At 39.4% G+C, this 6,606-nt stretch overlaps 1 long non-coding RNA gene across 1 annotated transcript in view; it reads left to right on the top strand.

The window, feature by feature from the left end:
• The first annotated feature begins 1,553 nt into the window (after nt 1–1,553).
• Nucleotides 1,554–6,606, top strand: part of LOC132360570 (uncharacterized) — a 128,224-nt gene continuing 123,171 nt past the window's right edge. Inside the window, exon 1 of the long non-coding RNA XR_009501127.1 lies at nt 1,554–1,778. This is a non-coding gene — a long non-coding RNA (uncharacterized LOC132360570). The remainder of the gene's footprint in view (nt 1,779–6,606) is intronic.

Raw genomic sequence — 6,606 nt, 5'->3', positions numbered from 1 at the left:
CATAAAAACTGGGGTGGGTAAAAAGCTCCCCTCCAAGAGATGCTGGCACAGGAGCAAGACATAGGGAGAGCACGAAATAGCGCCCACCCTTTGAGGTCTCAGGAAAGGGTTACAGTCAGCCCTTAGGTGTTTAATTAGAGAAGCCTGCCCCTCCAGGCTGCAGCTATAGTGATAAGCTAATAGTCCTCTTTCACAGAAAGACTGAGCTCTTGGATCTGTTGCCTCTTGCTGTGCCCTAGAGCCGATAGCTGTTTAAGAACTCTTTCTTCATTGGCTACAGTCTTGTGGGACCTAGGATCATAAGCCCCACTGGTCACCAGAGCCAGGTGATATAGACTGTCTCCTGGCAGCGGCCACAAAAATCAGGGCGCCAGAGAAGCTCCTTTCTGGGAGATACCATTGAGATGAAGCAAGGCAGAGGGAAAGCACATAGACTCCATCCCCCAGCCTCAGTTCCCTGAGAGCACCTCCGTAAGGTCCCTGTTAAGTGTGCCAGGCCAAAAGCCTATCGCTCGGGCCAAAGCTCCTGGAAAAGCAAATAGGCGTCTTTCTCAGAAAGACTGGGGGTGTGTTTCAGTCTGCTAACCCTGCAGTGCCCTGGGAGTGGTCGTCTGATGAGAACTTTCTCTCTGATTGTTACAGTCCAGGAATGCAAGCCCACCTGGCCTCCAGAGCCAGGTGGTCAAGGGGCATCCCTGAGTGACAGCCACAAACCTGGGTCACCAGACCTATGTAGAGGTGTAACCAAGCAAGGGTTCATGTGCCTGTGGTACAAAAAGCCAGACTCTGGCAGCAAGTGCTTGCAGCAAAGTAAGGGTCCGTTTGCAGGGTGTCAAGCAAGGAAAACGGGCAGCTCATGCTCAAAAGATCCAGTAAGGGAACTCGATTTTAGGGGGACTCGTTTTCCGAGGCTCCCCTCTGGGAGATACTAACACTCTGGAATGTGTCAGAGGAAGAGCACAAAGATAGTGCCCACTGGCTGGAGTGAGGCAGATAGGTAGTGCAAAGATGGCACCCACCAAAAAAAGAAGAAAAAGAGCACAAACAAAGAAAGAGGAAAAAAAAAAAAAACGATGGCAACTTTTGGCCTCAGCAAGGCAGAGGGAGAGAAGGAAGATGGCACCCACCAGCCTCCATCCCTGGAGAGTATCTAGAAGACTAGTATCTCTCAGACCAAAGCTTAAAAGTTAGCACCTGAGTCTTTTCCACGTCAAGTCTGGGCACTTTTCAATGGGCTGCTTCTGTGCTGAGCCCTGGAGTAGGTGAGTCTGTGCGCTGGCCCTTTAAGAGCCATTCCTCGGTTTGCCACACCCCCTGGGTCTCCAGCGAGTGAGCCCCTGGAGTGAGCCCTGCTGGTCTTCAAAGCCAGGTGTATTGAGGGCTTGTCTCTCTAGTACCAGTCTTAAAAGTTGGCGTGTCCCATGTGAGGTACAAACCCTTCACTCCTCAGGGAGAAGCTCCAGGTTTTGAGTTCCCTCGCAGTTACGGGTGGCCTTGCTGAGGGTGCAGTTTATGGCGAGATGGCGTCTCAGCCTTTACTACCTGCTTCCAGGTGGTTTCCCTCTCGTTGCCTGATGAGAAGGGGTCGCTCCACCAGTTTTTAGTTGTTTTTTTTTTCCTGAGGACATTGTTCCATACATAGCTGTAGGCTTGGTGTGTCCGTGGGATGAGGTCAGTTCAGGATCTTCCCCTGCACCGACATCTTGACCAGGAATCTCTGAAAATCTTAAAAGGAACCAGAGCTTCTGAATCAACAAACCTACAGGAGCCAAGAGGAGGTGAGAGATGACACCAAACTCCTTTTTTCAGATACTTATTTTCCTCTACTTGAATACTTTTTAATTCTTTTAGAATACTCAAGGTAAAACCATCATGTTTCTACTTTGGTGACTTTCATGCTCAGCTGAATAGATTTTGAGGCGGATGGCCATGTATTTAATTGAGGCCATTTTGGGTGGATTTTCATAGTTTGCATTGAGGGAAGAGGGCTTATTACATGTTTAATGTAGAGAAGTAGAACATTCTTTATGGATCATTGCAAGGAATAAACTTGCCTTTCACAAAAATCATTCAGGTCCTTATGTTTTGAAAAGATTTCAAGTTTCCTTTCCCTGAATGTATATTATTCATGCATAGAAACAGACACTTCTTTTTCTTTCCCTTTGTTGTTATTAGCTTTTGTAACTTTTTGGAAACAGTTGAATTGAGGTTTGATTACAGGTAACCATAGAGAGATGCTAAAAAAAATTGAGAAATCAAGGAAGTGTCATATTATTTTGACTTGTCTATCTTTTCTATTTTTAAAAAAATTTTATTTATTTATTTATTTATTTATGGCTGTGTTGGGTCTTCGTTTCTGTGCGAGGGCTTTCTGTAGTTGCGGCAAGCGGGGGCCACTCTTCATCGCGGTGCGCGGGCCTCTCACTATCGCGGCCTCTCTTGTTGCGGAGCACAGGCTCCAGACGCGCAGGCTCAGTAGTTGTGGCTCACGGACCCAGTTGCTCTGTGGCATGTGGGATCTTCCCAGACCAGGGCTCGAACCCGTGTTCCCTGCATTGGCAGGCAGATTCTCAACCACTGCGCCACCAGGGAAGCCCGACTTGTCTATCTTTGCTCACGCTCAACTAATATTTTCAAGCTGAAACAAGGTTAAAGATGTAATTATCTTAAAGATTTAGAAAATATTAAAATGTATAGGGCCATTCTGATTTTCGCCTTGAAACTTTGTGAGTGATATGCCTATTAAGAGCAATTCCATGGTTTGGTGACTCAGCTGGTGGCTGGTCAGAAGTGATTGCCATGACTCACCTGTAAGTTTCCCTCTATTTCTACTTAGATACGATATGAAGAATAAAAAGCAATAGAACTAAAATTAAATGGAAGGCAGCCAGGCTCTTCTAGTGTAAGAATCAGCTCATTTACTCTGAATAGTATCTGAGGACATTTGCTTACGTATTACTTTAAAAGCTAAAACTGAGTCACATATTTAATACATGGGACTAGTAACGGTGGTGTAAGTTCTTAAAGAGCCTACAATAAATCTCCATATTTCAGTTGGAAAAATATATTGAAAATGTTATTTTAAGCTAAAAGTTCTATCTTACCAAAACCACATTTTTCTCTATTTTTGTTTGTTTTCATATCAGTCTTTGATATATCAGCATATAGAATGTTTGAATGCATCAGTGAAAAACATGTCCAGGCTGGGCAAAGAGGTGGTTGAATTTGGGAGTGGCTTCGTAGGAAAATCATTTTTTTCATTCTGGAATCAGCAATGGTCATGTTTCTAATATATTGCTATACTCAGACACAGAGACCAAGTATACCAACTTTTGAACCATGTGCTTCATATTTTAAGATGTCATTTGTTATGATAATTATTATTGTAAAGACAAAACTATTATGTCATCCTCACTCTTTCAAGTGGGTCCTGTCTACAGAATTAGTGTTTTCCAAGACAAGGCCTACTGGAATGTACTGTTTATTTCTGCTTCTTAGTAGAGGGTTATTTTTTCCAAAACCTGTAATAATACAGAGTTTATGTATAGCCATGACAAGTAAGACAGAGAGCTGGTTACCTAAAATGATAATCAGTAAAATGTGAGATCTTTAGGTACAATTTAGGAGACACATCAAAGGATAGGACTATATTTATTAGAATCCTATAACCATATAATTGTAAGGAACTCCAGCGTTGCCTTTGGACCAGGGTGATTTAAATATTGGATGACAGTAAATGTCGAAGTCCAAATCTGTGCTTCAACTGTTCACTAAAATAATCTCCAAAGTTTAAAACAGACAATAAAGAAAGGCAAAAGAACTGGAGTTATTTTGTGAAGAAAAGAGAAATGCGAGCGAGTATTAATATATCTCAAGTAAACTAGTGATATAAGTAGTTTCCATATAGTGATATAAGAAGTATCCATTAAGGAGGTAATAAATACCATATAATTGTTATCCAAACTTGGATAATTTTGAAAGTGAATGGGGCCTATTAATAATTAAACATGAAAAAATAGGCAAAAAATAAGATGTATAGTCACCTTAAGAATGATTCCTTCATTCATTGATTCTTCAGGCACTCTGCTAAATACTTGGGAGATAAAATGAAAAAAACACCATCCCTGTCCTCAGAAAGATCAAGGCTGTGAGGGTGGAATATATATGTTTTTATTAGGAATTAAGATAAAACTCTTTTTAGGGAGCACAGAGGAGAGGTTTCTATCTGTAGTGAGGATGCAGAAAGATGCTGTTAATCCTTTAAAAATCCATAGGGTTGGGAATAATGAGCTCTCACTCCCATTTGACAGCTAGGGAAACTGAGATTCATGCTATTTAACTAGCCAGTAGCAGATTTGAGGAAAGTATATGATCCCTGATTTCCATTCTAAAACTTTCCATCCCACTATGTTATTCTTATAGGAGTTATCAGAAAGAAAGGGACATATGAAAATGCTTGAGATTGACTTTACATTTCTCTGGAGACCGAGGATAGCATGAAGCTTCTTTGTGATTGAGTATCCTTGCATTGAAAGAGAAGGTCTAAGCAACCCAACTTAGTCATTTTTAACCTTATGACTCAAACTATACATTCTGCTCTTTTAATGCTTTGAGACACCTAGTAGTTTTTTGTTTTGTTTTGTTTTTAAGGAAGTCTCTTTGAGATAAAGTTTCCCTTACAAGTTGAATCTCATGACAGGAGGAATTGCAGTTTGCATATTGTACTACTAGGATGGCTGAGCCTATACCACATTCTAAATGGAATTTTATTATATCCAGGTATAGCATAAGCAGATCATACCATGTATACATATCAACTCAACCGAAGTCCATTATGAAAATATTTCTCAGATGATGCTGTATTATATTCCAGAAACATACTTGTTAGCTGGGTGTGGTGCCAGCCCATAATATCTGGGATGAACCTGCCCACACGTAGACACACATTTAGGCACACGTTACGTTGTCAAGCTGTTCTGCCATTTGTTATTTCTCCAAATGCTACTCATTTAATTATTCATTTGGTTGAGACTTTTGACTTAATTCACAATATAGGACCATTAAATCAAACAAATGTGAATGCCTGAAACTTGTTTTTAATATCGCTCCTTATTTTTATTTTAGTCTGAAAATAATATTTATTAGTTCAGTGTGTTTATTTTGAAGATGACATTTTAAAGCTAGAAGATGGTAATTATGAGAAAAGTAATAAAATGTGCTCTCTTTGAGGCAGAAAGTGCAGCACTTAGAACAAGACAATGGCCTACATTCTCTGACTGACAGGTGGATATCACATTAGATGAAAATGATAAGAGATTTAGTGGACTGAAGAATAACTTCCTCTTGACAGTGCCCTGACCCTTGACCTATGGCCTAACTCTTGTTAGCTTCACTAACACAGGGTAATTGTCACAGGTGCAGGATAAAAGACATCTCTACAGAAGCTACCAACAGTCTGAGATTTATTTCTTTCAATGACCACACATGTGCTGTTGAGATAAAACTATAAGTTCTGACCTTCTCTGACCTATAAAGACATGAAAATTCACCCATGAGAAAGCAAAATTCCAAATACAAAGAGCTTTTTTGACTGTTGGGCTGGAAGATCACTGTTGTAACAGGGAGGGTACATGCATCAGGGCAAAGTGATGGTAAATATGTTATTGTCATTACCCTGAAAGCATGTTTCATACATAATTGTGACACAGATTTAATAAAGAATGCTCTATCCACAATAGACTCCCTGAATTTTTAGAATTATCAGTAAACTCTTACTATGTCATACACTGGAAGTGTGTCCTATTCTGAAATGATTCTTTTGTATTTATATGCTAATCAGCTTCTTCAAAAGAAATCAGTTCTTTGAGTTTTATTTAAATGTTCTGAGGGTAGTGGCTTTAAGAGTACTTATGTATGATGTAGTAACAATTGTGATTTTTCATGAAAGTTAATGCCTCCTCCAGTAAGAAAATACATTGTGTCCTCCTTTTTTTAGCCGTACAAGTAAGAAATTCAGAAAACACAGTGAAGCACAATGAGTTATGCAAATCCATGTTATAATAGGAGAGTATTACAAGGGGAAACCAAATGACTGTTACATCCATTAAAGTAAAGTCAGTATAGTCACGTACCCATGATTTCAAAAACTACTGAAGAATGAATATTGCTGGTAAAATGAAAATGACTTCACATTTCATTAAGTTGAAGTCAAAGCAGTAACCTGGCAGTGTTTTCAAAATGTTTTATCATGAAGGAAACAGTCAACTTTTCAAACACTTAGCACAATAAAGTGGTGTATTTCATTATTCTGCTTTTTTAGGTGTGTAATACTAGAATCATCCCAATATTTTGTTACCCAGTATAAAGAAACCATAACAGTTTCCTTACCATAATAGATTTCCAGGATTCAATTTCTATTCAAAACTATGTAAAATATATAAATTACTTTTAAATTTATTGAGGGTTCTTATTCAGGTCATAGGTCTTGCCCTTCAGCAATTTTATTTTTATCCACAGCATGCTTTGATGACACAAAATTAGTATATATAAGCTTTAGAATAATCAGTCGAGGAAAATATAAAGATTATGTTTATCTTAAAGGGATAC

This window comes from Balaenoptera ricei, chromosome 2 (genome assembly GCF_028023285.1).
Source record: "Balaenoptera ricei isolate mBalRic1 chromosome 2, mBalRic1.hap2, whole genome shotgun sequence".
Classification (NCBI taxonomy): domain Eukaryota; kingdom Metazoa; phylum Chordata; class Mammalia; order Artiodactyla; family Balaenopteridae; genus Balaenoptera; species Balaenoptera ricei.
Note: the sequence above shows the minus strand (reverse complement) of the source record. Positions and strands in the feature narration are given on the sequence as shown.